The sequence below is a fragment of the Artemia sp. Qi Xiang Cuo genome, chromosome 1 (assembly GCF_049724085.1).
Source record: "Artemia sp. Qi Xiang Cuo chromosome 1, ASM4972408v1, whole genome shotgun sequence".
Classification (NCBI taxonomy): domain Eukaryota; kingdom Metazoa; phylum Arthropoda; class Branchiopoda; order Anostraca; family Artemiidae; genus Artemia; species Artemia sp. Qi Xiang Cuo.
The window spans coordinates 105,152,856-105,169,967 of NC_142794.1; the positions used below are offsets into that span (position 1 = coordinate 105,152,856).

At 37.7% G+C, this 17,112-nt stretch overlaps 2 pseudogenes across 1 annotated transcript in view; one reads left to right on the plus strand and one right to left on the minus strand.

Annotated features, from left to right (window-relative positions):
• Nucleotides 1–415: 415 nt before the first annotated feature.
• The window catches only part of LOC148957060 (signal recognition particle receptor subunit alpha homolog), a 394,596-nt pseudogene continuing 377,899 nt past the window's right edge, over nucleotides 416–17,112 (minus strand). The window contains exon 4 of the transcript XR_016142488.1: nucleotides 416–546. The product of XR_016142488.1 is annotated as a signal recognition particle receptor subunit alpha homolog (transcript). The remainder of the gene's footprint in view (nucleotides 547–17,112) is intronic.
• Nucleotides 6,663–7,721, plus strand: LOC148957061 (large subunit ribosomal RNA; annotated as a pseudogene).

A 17,112-nucleotide genomic window follows, 5' to 3' on the forward strand; every position in this document is an offset into this window, starting at 1 on the left:
GGCAGCTCCCTCATCTATATAATAATAATTTCTTTTCGTTTTAAACTTTAATTTTGCTCCTTACTTTCAGTAAAACAAAGACTTTTTTTTATTCGATTTCTGTCGGTTTTTCAAATCATACCAGGAAATCCATTTCCTTCGTGAAACACTTCTACTGGAAAATTCGCCCCGCAAACTATCCTCCCCAAATTGAATTCTTCCATTGGAAAATCCCCCCGCCCTTCATCGCATACAATTATCCCCAAAAAATTCCGTATATTTCTTAATAACAAATACTGTTTCTAAACAATTTAGGCAAATTACGTAACTTATAGTATAAATATATAGTTAAATAGTATAAATGTATAATATATAGTTAAAAATACACACTAAAAACCAGTTTTAAACACTATGAGTCCATTAAAAACACTTTTTCGCTGTCTTCACTCTTTGCCACTGTCTTGACCAATCTGGTAAATCTGGTTATGACCTCCCCAACTGAAAGATTACCGATTTTTTTTGTTTTGACGTCGACTGTCCCAGATTGTTCCTCTTTTTCCACGACAACTAAGGACAAATGTGAATATAAATTCCACATATTATAAAAAAAAAACATTAATTTTTTTTTAAATGAACCCGTTAGTAAAGCGTCTCACAAATGTATATCTAAGGAGAACAGCAAAGGCAAGGGTAGAATATGAAACCATATGGGGTAAAACCCTCCTAGACTCAAATTAAGCTGGTGACTTAAGCATCCTAGATAAAAGTGTTAGAAAAATAAATGAATTTTTAGAAGTTCCGAGAGCTCAGCGAGCAAGAATACATTTGAAAGTTAAAATTAAGAAGACTAAGCTGTTAAGACTAGGAATAAGAGAAGGTGAAGAGGTAAAGTTGTATAACGAGAAGATCAATCAAGTGGACAGCTTCACTTACATAGGTAGTATTATTAGTAAGAATAGTGGGTGCTGTGAAGATGTTAAAAGTATACCCAAGGCCAAGGGTGGTTTTCACGGTTGAAGAGTTTGGAAGCAGAGAAAGATCCAAGTAGCAAATCAAGACTAGAATATTGGAAGCTACACCGATGATAGTGGCCAAATATAGTTCTAGGGCGTGGGTACTCCAAAATACGGAGGAGGATTTGCAAGTTATTTTCCAGAGAAATTGCTTACGGATTGCTTTGGGTACCCAATTGACAAACCGTATCTCAAACAATAATCAACACAAAAAATTTGACTCAATCCCGCTTTCTAGGGCTACAGTGAAATCAACGTTAAGATGGCTAGAACACATTTTGCGGATGAAGGATGACATAGTGCTGAGGATAATTCTTCTTGGTCAATCGTCTAGGGCCAAACTTTGTAACTGTGTTATTATTTCGGAAACTGAGATCAGACAAATATGACAAATTAACTTTGCCAATTACTCTTATTTTACTTTACTATTACATTACAGAAAGGCCAAGAAACACTAGATTGCATTGGCAGTTTTTGTGTCTACATTAGCGCCAGTTAAATCTTCTAAGTTACCCATACTCCAATTTAGATTTTAGTTCCCAAGTTATTATTATTGTGATGAAGAATTTGACAGGGAAAATCAGACTGTGCTTTTGGTTGCATTTTCAAAAAAAACATTTCTACAAATATGGTATATCATGCAGTTCTAATATTTAAGAGGGAGATGTATTTTAAATCGGAGAAGTTCAAGAAATAAGCATTATTTTTCTAAAAAAAATTTTTATAGGAAAACTCCGAAGGAGAACCGACAGAATTAAGAAATATAACAGTTCTTTAAAATAGTATTTATGATAGATAAATTATTATTTATTATATATTAATAAACCATAGTAATATTATTTCAGTACATAAATTGTATTTTTTTTTTTACCAAGAATGTCATTTTTGCAACTGCAATTTTGTCTTTTCTTTATGGGCAGGAAGCACCTTATGTACACAGAACTTTGAAAAAAGATTGAGAAACAGAAACGATTGCACAGTGCTTTAGACAGAAAGTGCTTTTACAGTATCAGAGAAAAAAATTTTTTTTCCTACATAATACATTTTAAATATATTTCAAAATAAAAGGCTCAAAAGCAGTCTATGGCAGCTACCGACCAATAAGTTTGACCAAGCCAAGCTGCTAAAATCATGGCAAGAGCCTTGCTAAGACGCATCCAAGTAATATGCTCAGAATTGAAAGTGGGTTTTAAACCGAGCAAGTCCATGGTTAATAAGATTTTCACATCCGTCGAATTCACATCATTAGATTATAGAAAACAAATCTTGAAGCGCAGTATCTAACTCCTTTTTGAAGATTTTAAACTGGCATTTGACCTCGTCTGGAGAGGTCTATGGCACATTCTTGCCCACTTTAGGACAAGAATTTGGTCTCATACTCTTGTCCACCTAATTTGGTCTCACTGATAAGGGGCATATACACCAGGTTCAGGAGCCGTGTTATGACTAGAGAAGGTCTTACAAAGAATTTGAGACATCAGCCACTGTTCTACAAGATTGCTTGCTATCACCGAAACTCTTCAATCTCTTTTTAGCCGCATTCCTTGTAGTCAAGGATAGCACGTCCGGTGCCCTTGCAGGAGAAAATAGACAAACTTCCTTATACCAATAGTCCAGCCCTAATTTGTGAGTTAATCCATGATCTCCAACCCTAGATCGACATCGTCCACAAAACCATTAAAGTCTTTGGAATGACAATTAACAATTCGAAAACGATATCCATGCACTACTCACATAAACCTCATTCTCAGGTAAACTACAGCCTCCAGCTTGAACGTGATAACGGGGAATGGGTCAAAAAATTTATATACTTCGGTAGCTTACTCACCTCCGACAATAACCACTCTAAAGACATCAAGAGACAACTGGCACTTGCAAAATCCAACTTTGATAGTCTGATGCTTATCTAGAGGAACAAGAACTTGTCAACAACGCTTAAGGTGAGGCTATTCAACTTGCTCAACACTTCTATCACCATTTATACCTGGGAATCTTGGACTATAAAAACAAATGATCAATACCGACTAGCTGCCTATGAAAGAAAATCACTACAACGTATTGCCGGTAACATTTATTATGATAGAATCTCCAACATCAAGCTTCTCCGTAATTTCAAGGTCAAACTAACCATTCTCGACAGAGTAAAACTGCAGCAGCTTAGATGGCTAGGACACATACAAAGTATGGAAAGCACTCGTCTCCCAAAGTTTGCCATTAAAGGACGGGTACATGGTCCTCAACCTAGAGAGCACCCTCCACCCCCCGAAAGACGCGGAGGGACAACTTCTCACCGCTTAAATTACCGCACCTTCGCCACCTGGCACAGGAAAGAAGTTCATACAGGAGTTACATCAATAGACTGGTGAAAGAAGAGGCCCTAAAGTGACCTACAAGGAAGGATGGAAACTTAGGTCAATTAAGTCATATTTTCGAAATTTAAATATTTCTAAAGTATTAAATATTAGAATATTAGTTGAAGCATATCAGATAAAATAAATGAAATACAAACATTAAAGTATATCAAAATATATAAAATATTTTTTTAAAATCTATTTTTTTAATATTAAAATTTCTTTAAATATCCATTTATTTTTAAATAATACTAATCATGATGATTTCACGAGCACCCGTTCTATGAAAAGGGACACAAAAACTTCACCACACGATTATCGTGATTATTCAAGGAGTACTCACGTCCATAAATATTTCATAGAAATTTTTATCACGTGATTATCTCCATAGAACCCATGAGCTTGAATACGGAATTGAAGTTATCAAGTATTTTGCAATAGGTTGCATAGGTTGCATCAAGACGCTGGGTAACTGTAGACAGAGAAAATCCAAGACAGATAGTCCAAGTAATTGAGAGACAAATGTTTAAATGGCTGGGGCAAAGGTAAATGGCAGGAGTATGCATGACTCTCTTATTGGACACTTACTTGTCAGGTTAGTTTTTGGAAAGGCATGCCTGCCTAGAGTCTTAGGCATGCTGATCAAGAATTCAAAAATCTACATAAGACCGTTAGATTGCCTGTAATGAGAGGCAAACAAGGCACGCCCACCTATCGTCTTAAGAAGGTTGACCGAGAATTTAAAATTGACATAGAACCATAAATTTGCTTGATTTCATAAATTTGCTAGTGGATTTGAACAATTCAGGCTTGTGGACTGAGACCCCAATTCTGAGCTTGTGGATTTCAACAATTCAGACTGGTGGACTGATACTTTTGGGTTAGTGATGGCTAGTAATGAAGACATTGCACACGAGAACCCATTTGGAAAATAAAATGGGTTAGCGATGATAAACGTTAGAAGCGATGCACCAAAGTTGACTACAACGTGAGAGAGGAAATGGCTAGTAGAGTTCAACCATTCAGGCCTCTTAACATGAAACTAACCTTATGAAAATGTCCAAATTTTATTTAATAATTAATTAAAAATTTGCACTATGATCCCCTGTCAATATTAGAAAGTGTTCATATGAGGGAGTCACTATAGAAAAGAAAAATTTAACGAACGTATCAACGGGTGGATGGTCAATACTATAACACAAGTTATATCCATCACTATCCAAAATCGCTAATAGTCACTTTAGGTGATAAAAAAGAGTTTAGAGATGACACTTGGAGGTGGGTTTTCATCACTGAGGCGATTAAACAGAAACCCCAGTTCTTAACTATTACAATTCAATCTTTCAGGTTGTTTGGTTAAGACCCCAATTCCGAGGTCATAGTCTTCTACAATTCAGTCTGGTGGAATGAGACAGGAGTTGATTTTTCTTTTTTAATGTGTCTTTTTCTAATTGTATTATCTGTATAATAATGCTGCGTTTATGTTTATGATAAGAGGCAATAAGAATCTATATTGATTATGCTTTTATTATTCTTAAACGGATTAGTAATAGGGAAATTATTTTAGTCATTAGATATCTATAGTCTACAGTTAGTTGTAGTTAACTGTAACATTTGAAAATAAAAGGAAAAACAAATTTTGGGTTAGCGATGGTTATCGATGGAAGCAGTGGACTTGGGACCCAATTTGAAATTAAAAAAAAAATTTGGGATAGTCATGGTTTGATATAGAAGCAATCGACTACTACTAAACTTAGCGTAGAATATGAGAGGATTAGTGGGTTTCTTTCATTTAAGCTTTTTAAATGCCACTCAAATTCAGATATAGTGGAATTGTACTACTTAAGGTGGTGGACAAAGGCCTAAATTAGAAGCCAATGGACTTTTACTATTCAGGCAGGTAGAATAAACAACTAGTTATTACCTATTGAGTTTCAACCATTTAGGCTTGTTGACTAAGACCCCAATTCTGAGCTTATTGATTGCAACCACTTATGCTGGTTGAGTGAGACCCCAGTTCTGAGCTACTGGATATTAACCTTCCACGCTTGTTGATTGAGACCCTGATTTCTAGTTACTGAATCTAAACCATTTAGGGCGGTGGACTGAGACTTTTGGGTTAGTGATGGTTAACGCTTGGAATGGAAGCTTGGAAATGGGAACCCATTTGAAAATAAAAAAATAAAAAATTGGGTTAGCGGTGGTTAGCGATGGAAGCGGTGGATCGCAGTTAAAGGCATGGAGATAGAGGAGAGTGCTAGTAGAGTAAATAATCATTGACTGGTGGACTTGCAATTACCCTTATGAATAGGTCTCATTGTCGTTTAATAATCAATTAAAAATTTGGATTCTGAACCCCTGCTAATATTCGAAAGATCGCATATGAGGGATTTACTAGAGAAATTCCTGGACGTTGGACGGACTTGTTCCTATGGATATTTTCCGCTAAACCCAACAAGCCAGTTATGAGTTTGCTTCACTCCCATATACGGCACCGTCCAAAAGTAGGGGTAGATCTCTTCGGAGGTCATGGACGGGTGCCTATGGCAGATGTGGGACTGCTCTTTCGGGACAGATCGCCTTCTCTTAGAAGAGGTGGGGGACGGTCTGGCAGTAGGTTCGGCCTCAAAAGACAAGAACCTTCCCAAGACACTGAGACTGAGACAAGATGGACCACAGGCGGGGTCCATATGGCCACACCCGATACTGGGCGGGTCTGTATGTGGATGACGGGTGCTGCAAAGTTATAGCTGGGACCTGGCTTCCAGAGAGTGGAGTTTCTAGGGCAGGTCTGTTTATCAGGCTTTCAGTGGTATCTCACCAAACCGGCGGCTTTGTAAGGCTTCTTCTCAATAGACTTTTGAATTTTCCTTTCCTATCTTTGTTCTTTTCTAATTTAAACGTTAGTACGTCAGAGTCCACTCCCCTTATGGGATTGGGCTGATCAGGACCGTTTGGGGCCGCTAGGTTGGCACAGGACAGTGAAATCCCGTTGTCAACCCAGACCGGCCGGCATTTTAACCCTCATAAGGCTCAGTTGAGAACCTGCGCAGGGTGAGCTCACTCCTTAGTTAGAAGGAGTGAGTCTAGAGATTGGAGCCTTCGAGCTGTATTGGTGAGTACAGGTGCGCAGGTACTCTCTCCTCCTAGTTGTAGTCTTAGGTTCTAGGACCAAGGTTGCGGCCAGAAGACAAATGTTCAAGCAAAAATAGCCAAATGCCTTGTCATCTAATTAGTGCCGCGCACGAATGGATTAACGAGATTCCCAGTGTCCCTATCTAATGTCTAGCGAACCCACTGCCAGGGGAACGGGCCTGGTAACGTCTGCGGGGAAAGAAGACCCTGTTGAGCTTGACTCTAGTTCGGCATTGTGGAGTGACATGAGAGGTGTAGCACAAGTGGGAGATTGTAACTTTGGCAATGAAATACCATTAATTTCATGGTCACTTCACTTACTCAGTGAAGCGGAGGCAAGGCCCTTTGGGGACTTGTTTGTAGTGTCAAGGGAGTCCACCAGCGGGGGGCGCTCTCGATCCGTGCTGAGGACAGTGCCGGATGGGAAGTTTGACTGGGGCAGTACATCTGGCAAATGATAATGCAAGTGTCCTAAGGCCAGCTCAGGGAGGACAGAAATCTCCCGTAGAGCAAAAGGGCAAATGCTGGCTTGCTCCCGACTTTCAGTACGAGTAAAGTCTGCGAAAGCACGGCCTATCAATCCTTTTGGCTTTAAGAGTTTTAAGCAAGAAGTGTCAGAAAATTTACCACAGGGATAACTGGCTTGTGATGGCCGAGTGTTCATAGCGACGTGGCTTTTTTATCCTTCGATGTCGGCTCCTCCTATCATTGCGAAGCAGTATTTGCCAAGTGTAGGATGAATCATCGAACTACAGGGAACGTGAGCTGGGTTTAGACCGTCGTGAGACAGGTTAGTTTTACCCTACATACGTTCAAAGCCGTTGCTATAGTAATCCTGCGAAGGACAAAAGGAACCGTAGTTTCGGACATTTGGTTTTGCACTTGGTCGAACGGCAAATGGTGCGAGGCTACATCCGTGTGATTATACCTGAAAGACTTTGAAGGTAGAATCTGTCCTGGAGTTCATAACGGTACCGTGTGTTCGGACTCACTGGTGGCTAAACGTAACTTGTCCCTTAGCTTTTAGCAATGGGTGCTAGTGCTTCGGAGCCAAGGCTCGGCGGTTTCTTACCCTCGGGAGACGCCGACAGGGCAGCTTCACCGTCAAATAAATCAAATATTCCATAAGGTTGAATGCCAAAATCACTTGTAGACGATTAGGGTACCGGCCAAGATGTTATAAACTGTACGGCAGAAATATACACTGAGATCTTCTGAGTCTAAGCCTACGACCGGGAGATTTGTCTTGCCAGCGGGAAAGTCCCCCAAATTCACTTGAATGAATTTCAAGTGTTGGTCGTAGGGGAATATTGTGTATGAAGAGTAAAACGAGTGAGTACAAAGTTCTCAAAAATGAAGGGGGGTCATTCTAAGCCCATTGTATGGGTAGCAAAAATTAGGATGACTCGGCGAGAGTGTCAAGACTCGTTGAATCTCTTGACACGGGCAGTGAACGGAAATAAAAACTATTCCGTTCTCTGTCTATTTGTTTGCCAAGCCCAGGCAGTAATTATAGTGTTTTTTTTTTGGAGACCTATGTGTGCGCTTCGCTCACACAGGGAGAGTATTTTTCAAAACGAGGTAAAGGGCAAAGACCTCGACCGAGTCCGTTAATTTTGAATTGAAGTTATCAAGTATTTTACAATAGGTTGCATAGTTTGGATCAAGACGCTGGGTAATTGTAGACGGAGAAAAGCCAAAACAGATGGACCAAGAAATTGAGAGGCAAAGGTTTAAATGGCTGGGGCACGGGTAAATGGCAGGAGTATGCATGACTCTCTTAGTGGACACATACTTGTCAGGTTAGTTTTTGGAAAGGCATGCCTGCCTAGTGTCTTAGGCATGCTGATCAAGAATTCGAAATTGACATAAGACGGTTAGATTGCCTGTAATGAGAGGCAAACAAGGTACGCCCGCCTATGGTCTTAAGAAAGATGCCCAAGAATTTAAAATTGACATAGGACCATAAATTTGCTTGAAATAACAGGCAAACAATCGTTTAAAGCCATCTTTATCTTTCAAATAGTACTTATTCGTTGCCTAAGCTTAGCCCCCCATTCTGAAAAAAAAATTTAAATTTTCACAAATTTTAAAAATTTTTGGGTCACTTGCCAGAGACTCTGGGTGGGTGGGCACCCGCAAATATTGCCCCAAATTCCTCTCTCAGCTTAGCACTTGTTCACGGATGCCCAGCGTCTCCAATCGCTTTCCCAATAGTATTTATTCATTGTCTCTCTCAGCTCAGTTAAGCAATATGAGCCAATTTCCACTATTTCAAGTTTAGGGTCACTTGCCTGAAGCTCTGGGCAGGTGAGGTGGGCACCTCCGAAAATTGTCTTAACTTCCACTCTCTCCTTAGAACTTATTCACGGATACCTAAAACTGTCAACAGTTAGACTGTTGCCCTAGCAGTAACCATGCATGCGCTACACACATACCAACAATATTTTTTTTCATTTTCACAAGGGGTATCAATCTAGCCCATGCCCATAGCTTAGCATTCAGCTTACACGCATAACAACAATATTTTTTTCATTTTCACATTGGGTCCCAATCTAGCCCTTACGTCCATCGCTTAGCATTCAGGCTTTGACAAATAAAGCCCAGATAATCAAATAGTCCACAGACCTTATATGAGGGGGTCACTATATATTGAAAATAGTGAAAAATGAAATTTGCTCAGAATGCTGGATTGATATGAGGCAATGAATAGATACTTTTTGGAAAGTGATTGGAGACGACGGACATCCCCTCCCCGCCCATCCCGAAGAGAGAAGCTTGAATGTTAAGCGAGCGATATGGGCTAAATTGGGATTCCATGTGAAAATGAAAAATAAAATATTGTTGGTATATGTTTAACAAAGGGTCACTACCTGAGCAACAATCTAAATTATTCACGGCATTAGATATCCGCGAAAAAGTGCAAGAGTGAGTGAGAGCGAAATTTGGAACAATTTTTGTGAACGCCAAACCTGCCCAGAGTCCCAGGCAAATGATCTAAAACTTGAAAAATTGAAATTTGCTCAGATTGCGGGGCTGAGTTGAGCCAATAAATAGGTACTATTTGGAAGATGATTGGAGAAAGACTAGGTTGAGAGAAGCATATTATAAGGGTACAATTATATTGAAACCCAAAAATCAGGCTTGTGTGAGGGAAGCGGTGGACATTGGACTCCATTTGAAAATGAAAAAAAAAATTTGGGTTAGCGATGGTTAGCGACGGAAGCGGTGGATCGCCGCTGAGTGTGTGGTATGAGATGAGATGGCTAGTGGATTTCAACCATTTAGGCTGGTGGAATAAGACCCCAATTTTTAGCTAGTGGATTTCAACCATTCAGGCTGGTGGACTGAGACCCAAATTGTCACCTCTTTGCTTTAAGCAATTTAGGCTGGTTGACTGATACCCCAAATACGATCATGTGAATTTCTAAAAGTAAGGAGTGTGGGTAAAGACCCAATGCATTACGTAGATATTTTCAACAATTCTAAAAACTTGATTGAATACCCAAACATGAGCTATCGTATTTCAACCTTTTAATCCGACAGAATAAGACACTATTTATCAGGTAATGGATTTCAACCATTCAGGCTGATGGACTGAGACTTTTGGGTTAGCGGTGACTAGCGATAGAAGTGGTGGACATGGGACCTCATTGGAAAATGAAAGAAAATAATTTAGTTAGCAATGGTTAGCGATGGAAGCGGTGGACCACCGCTGAGTGTATGGTATGAGATTAAATGGCTAGTTGATTTCATCCACTCAGGCGGGTGGTCTGTGACCCAAATTCTGAGGTATTGTATTTCAACCAATCAGGATGGTGGACTGAGACCCAAATTCTGAGGTAGTGGAATTCAACCATTCAGGCCGGTTGACTAAAACCCCAATTCTGAGCAATTGGATTTCCGCCATTCGGTCTGGTTGATCAAAAACTGAATTCTGAGTTATTTAATATAAACCACCGTGGTTGGTGGATTAAGATTTCAATTACGAGCTAGTAGTTTTCAAACATTCAGCATCCTGGACTGAGAAGGAAGTTGATTTTTCTTGTTTAATGTGCCTTTTTCTAATCTTATTGTCTGTAAAGTACTGCTGCGTTTATGTTCATGATAAGAGACAATATGATTTTATATTGACTAAGTTCTCATTATTCTTAAACGGATCAGTAATATGGAAATTATTTAGTCATTAGATATCTATAGTCTAAAGTTAGTTGTAGTTAACTGTAACATTTTAAAATAAAAAGAAAAAAATTTTTTGGGTTAGCGATGGTTAGCGATGTAAGCGGTGGACATGAGACCCCTTCTGAAAATGAAAAGAATAATTGGGGTTAGTGATGGTTAAAGATGGAGGCGGTGGACCGCCGTTGAGTGTATCGGATAAGATCAAATGGCTAATTGATTTCAACGATTTTTGCTGGTGGACTCGAAGACCCCAATTCTGAGCTAGTGGAATTTAACCATTCAGGCTGGTGGACAAAGAACCTAATTCTGAGGTATTGGATTTAAACCATTCAGACGGGTGGACTAAGACCCCAATTCTGAGCTAGTGGATTTCAGACAATCAGGCTGGTGGACTGAGACCTCAATTCTGAGTTAGTGGATTTCAGCCAATCAGGCTAGTTGACTAAGACTCCAATTCTTAGTTAGTAGACTTCAACAATTCTGGCTAGTTGACTAAGACCCCAATTCCGAGCTATTGGTTTTCAACCTTTCAGGCTAGTGGACCGAGACCCCAATTATGAGCTATTGGATTTTCAAGGCTGGTGGACTTCAGACCCCAATTCTTAAAATGTTCACATTTTGTTTAAAAATTAAATAAAAATTTGAATCCTGAACCTCAGCCGATAATCCACAGACTTTATATGAGGGGGTCAATATGGAAAAGAAAAATTGAGCGTGATTGATGGATGGGAGATGGTTAGCGCTTGAGCAACAGTCTAGTCATTCACTACCTAAAGCTTCCATTAACCGCTGCTAAGGTGAGAAAAGAATTTAGGATAATTTTTTTGGGTGGATTTCAACCGTTCAGGCTGGTGGACTGAGACCCAAATTCTCAGCTAGTGGCTTTCAACCATTCAGGCTGGTGGACTAAGACCTTAAATCTGAGCTATTGGATTTTAACCATTCAGGCTGGTGTACCATTGAAGAAATATTTGTAGTAATGGAAAAGATTTGCTACTTGTGGCAATAGTAATTTCTCCGATAGCGCCGCTTATAGCGCTGGAGATTGTGTCAACTAGGCTAGCGCCGCTCTCAATTAATGAGAGAAAATTGAATATGTAGACATAAAAATATGGGTTCTTATGTCTTGAGCTATCTGGAGATCAGATTCCTTTGGGAGCATTTACCTTGGAGACTGGCGAACTAATTACCTATTATCGGACTAGACTCAGACATATAAGAGAAATAAACACATATAAAAAGACAATAGATTTATTGAACTTACATGCTTAGTTGTGCAACAACGGGTCACTTCAATGACAACAATGGTGACCGAGATTATTTGCGGTACGAATCATTTCAGGTCTGAATTCATATTAAAATTAAAAACACATTTACCCCACGCCCAAACGCAGTTCTTTCGTCCTGCGCTGTAGGGACTGCCTGCCATTGGCTCACGTGCCCCAAGGACACGAATCCTCGTCCAATAATCTCTTAAGGATATTTCAGATGATTCAGGAGTTCACACAGTTTTTTTGCCTTTTAAACTTCCTTTTAAATGTTTATGCGTTGCATTTTTTTTTGCTACTATTTTCTTAGCGAAATTCGAACGACTAGCGCCGTTGTCTGACTGAAGCTAGAAATGCAATTTCTCTTTTTGCTGATTAAGGACTTTTCATTTTTTGCGACTAGATTTAGCTTAATTGTAAGAAATCGGAATTATCTTTAGAAAGGAACTTATTTTGGTATTTCAAATACATCACATCTTACTCATGGTACTTATCAACCGTACCATGACATAATGACGCCCCATCATTAGTAACTGCCCATCATTAGTTTTGAAATTTTTCAATTATTTTTCTGATTTTATTATAAATCCCTATCTAAGATTCGTCTACCGGACTATGATTGTTTTTGGCGCTAGGTCAGATACCGTATTAAAGATTTTTTTTTCTTTATCTAACAATTATTACTTTTACTTTTCCAATAAGGTTGGGAATATTCTACTTTTACATTAGTTTTTTTTTTTGTATAAATGACGCAATAAATGCTTTCTACACACAGCGGAATGAATAGATTGATAATATTACACCTGATTATATTTGTGGTAAGTGCAGGAGTGATTTATAACATAAAATATTTTGTTCAACATATAAACTGATAACATTAAAGCACTTTCACTCTTGAGATGTTTGAATCGTCAAAGCTGTTAGAAAGTAACACATGTAGCTTCACATCTATTCGTCACCTATCGTGTCCTTAGGGTACTACACCCTTTCGTTTTAAATTACCGTTCTTCACTCCTTATGTCCTGGCAAAAATTATGAAGCATTCATGTGATAGTTTCTTCATGGAACAGTTTGAGTATAGGTGTCTTCACACTGTAAGTTTCCCCTGATGGTCAATTGGGAAATGACTGACAAGCCACGTTCTAAAAATTAACTGAGAAATTATTTGTTCCACTACAGATGTTGGTGTTTTTCTTCTCATTATATAATTTTTTTTTTTTAGGATTTTTTGGGAACATAGAGAATGTATTATTGCGTAAAATTTTTAATTTGTGCCTTTTTAAACAGGTTGTCGTCATTTTATGGTGACTCTTTTAATATAATGTCTTTAAATTTAACTTCAAACATCCTTAAATATCATTTGACTTCAAATATCGTTTATCTTGTACTGCTCGATGGGGTTCTCAGAATTAAACTTCAAATTGTATTTAACTTCAGTTTCAAATATCTTCAAATGTCTTTAAGTATATTTCAACTTCGAATGTCTTTAAATATCGTTTATCTTGTACTTCTCGATGGTGTTCTCAGATTTAAATTTCAAATTGTCTTTAATTTCTCCTTCAAATATCTTCAAATGTCTTTAAGTGTCATTTAACTTCAAATATCGTTTAATATCGTTTAGCTTCAAATATCATCACTATACTGTCAAATTATTCTGGGGTCCATAGTGAGTATCAACAGCGATATCTACGTATTTATATCTTGTACTGGCCGATGGGTTTCTCAGCGTTCGTTATAGTTCGTTAAAGCACTTGATACTGAGGTTCAAATATAGTGTTACCTGATACATAATATGGTTCATAGTCGAAGAAACGACGATCGAAGGCAACTGTTGTTTTCGCGGACGAAGGTGGGATGAAGTTGCCTGGAGTTATGGTGAGTACTCTTCGTTGGTTGAGATATGATAAAATAGATGTTACTGGGTTGTATCTGTACTGGGCAGTTTATTGTAATACTCAATGACCAAAGTGTCCATTTACTTTCCTGTAATAAAAACAACGCGGTAGAATCACATGTTCTTTTAAGTAAATACACATACAATAATTCACGCATTAATTGGGTTATAATTTCTTAGCTATGAGACAGAATTAAATAAATACACTAATATTGGTACTCAAAATGAAAATCTAAAACAGAAATGTCTTCAAATTTGTTTGGATAACGAAAATATCAATATTAAATAAACATAATTTACCCTACATTGTTAAGTTTGAGGTCTAATTTTACAATATTTTTTTCATGCCTGCATTATTCACGCAAGTCCGTGCTGTATAAGAAACGCATGTGCAACGTCATAACCACACTGTTTTACGCAAACGGTACTACAATGAGGGACCAAGACATAACAAGGGCTAATGGTGACCCCTCTACCCACTTGTTTTGTAATGTCCTCCCTGTTTCTAGGCTTAGACGTTCTCATGGGATTTCGGGTTTTACGGCTGAAATGCAGAGGTTTTTAGTCTCAGGATTTTTCCGTAGTTGCAAGTCAACATTGGTGTCTCGTATTCGCCTTTTAAATGAGGTAATTAGATGCAGGATTCCGAGCTTGCCTCCGTAGATTCCAGTTAATGCTTGGCAAAGAATATAAGCGTAATGAAGCAATGATATCAATATCTTTTTTAGAAAGCTCTTGTTTGAGCAAATCCTTCAGCACTAAATAAATAAATATTATATTAAAGTCTTATTAGAATCCGTTAAGCAAGAAACACCTTCACATTAGTAGGGAATTCCTTGTTTGTTTTACTTAGTCGCCCTTGGACATTAACTGTGTTTCAATCCATATATTCTAATTGATCCAATGGTTTTAAAATTATCCATATTATTATCCATATACAATTCCACATCTACAGTGAAATTCTAAATATAAATGTACCAATAGGTTGTCTGGTTATAGTTACCAATAGTTGGCTATTAGTACATATATTACTCGAGTAAGAAACACACGAATGAGCAATGTGTAAGCCCAAAATAATTATAATCTGCACTAAGATAAAATATTTCATATAATTAGACGCTTCTGTACTGGTAGTTTTTTTTGATTTTACAAAGCTGGCAGATATAAGGGTATAGCCTACTGATTTGCATAGTTTAAAAACTAAACTTCTTTTCAAAATACCCGACGCTCCGATTTAGTCGTGATTACTTCAGCTGATAAAAAAAAATTCGCTCTGTCAAAATAAACTTATAACCTGCGGAAATTTGTACGGGTATAATGGGGGTGAAGATATATAGAACTCAAGAGAGAATCTTTTTAGTAGTCACTATATCAGAATTTGATAATTTAATGTACATGTTGCTCAGATAAATTTCGCATAAACTAAAAAAGGGGGAAACAGGAAATTTTTTTTTACAAAAATAAACGTTTTTCGCTAAATGAAGCACAGTCTTTTCAAGTTAAACATAAACCTTAGTCTAACTTAAATAAATTATCGGGTTCTAAATAGTTTAATTGAGATAATTGAATTTTAATTAATAACTTATTGAGAGATTATATTTTAATAAATAATTAAAGTAAAAATTGAGTACGAATTGATTATTAGAATAGTTAAATAAGAATTTGACTGATATTTTAAGCAAGAAAAATTAACAAAACGGCAAGTAAAAAGAGGATGACTAAACACTAAAAAACTTAAAAATAGAGCAAAACACGATTTAGATCACGTTCTAGATAAAAAAGTTGAATTCCATATGAGTCCCTACGTGTTGTTCTTATACCTGGTGTCCAATGACCAAGTATAACAACGACACGAATAGGATCTATGATTTTGTCTATGATAACGCGGTCGGTAGGGGGGACGGAACCTTTATATGTTTGGACTTGGGTCGATTTTTAATGTAAAATCCGAGGGAGACCGGAGTCAGTATAGGTAAGATATAACGTGACTGACTTGCGAAAATATGCCACAAAAATTAGAGCACAAGATCTTCAATAGATAACCCAGTTAGATTAAAGAACATTTTTGTCGCAGAACTAGAGAACAGTGATCTATTTTTTATTTAATGCGCACTGGATATAAAATAATGAAATTAAATTTTTTTCGCAACTAGTATACATTCAAGAAGTAATTTTTGTATATATGAAATTAACTTTTAACACAGCTCGAGGAAAGAAAACGTAAAAGATATAATATAATAAAATGAAAACGCTTTTTTTTTCTCGGAGCTATAAGAAACTAAACTCTCTGTTTCGCTTTCAAAGCATTCTGATTCAGAAACGAAAACTTAACTAGCTCACAGAAGTTTCTATTCAACCTTTAAGTATTGTTTTGACTGGCCCTGGTTGGCATAAAAATACTAATTTTTTACACTTGAAGGACTGAGAAATATCCCTTCCTACGTTCATTTACACACAAAAAAATTACAAAACAATCATGGGCCTTGAAGTCCTCCTCGGGCGTCCCACAAGACGTGGTCCAACGCGAGTTCTCGTTTTCGGTAGACCACTAGCTTCGAATCGGTGGTTATTTTCTGTGATCGTCAACGTTTTGACAGTACTCGTGGTATTTTATTTTTTTTTTTTTTTCATTAATATTGACTTGGTTAACTTTACTTGCACACTTTTGAATTTATTATGGTGTTAAATTCATATCTTTGAAATTTGTCTTTTCATTAATTAGGGATATTTCCATCTGTCAGGTTTTTTAACCGTTCTACCTGACTGTGTCGTTATTTTCTACGCTGTTTCTTGCGGTTTTTTCTTTTTCGGGTTGTCTAGCGAAATAAGGTCAAAATTTTTGTATTTTTTTTTCAAAAAATCTTGGCCTTTTAATTTCGTTTGTTTACCGTGTGCGGCTGCTGAGGTCGGCCTTGATTTCCCTATTTCTTTTGCTACTATTTGGTTTCGATTCACCATCAGACTCTTCTGAACTGGTTTCCAACGAATCCGGATTAGGACTTTTAGAGGTGGCACTTTTTGAGGTGTCACCTGCCCTTCCTTCGTAAATTTCTACTCCTCTGGAAGTAGAAGGTTTATTCTCTAAGTCCTCGCCTTGAGTTCTCAACTCGGGAGATTTGAAAGATTCTTGAGAGCTTTGGGAGGACTCGATAGTTTTTGTGGGGTTCCTCCAGGGTTTGAAGGCCATGTCTTCAGGGGGATGGGGCATTCTTTGCAATAGGGATTCCCTCCGTGAGGTCCACATCCAGTCGTGGTTAGGTTTGACCTTGGACACAGTTATATAATGATAT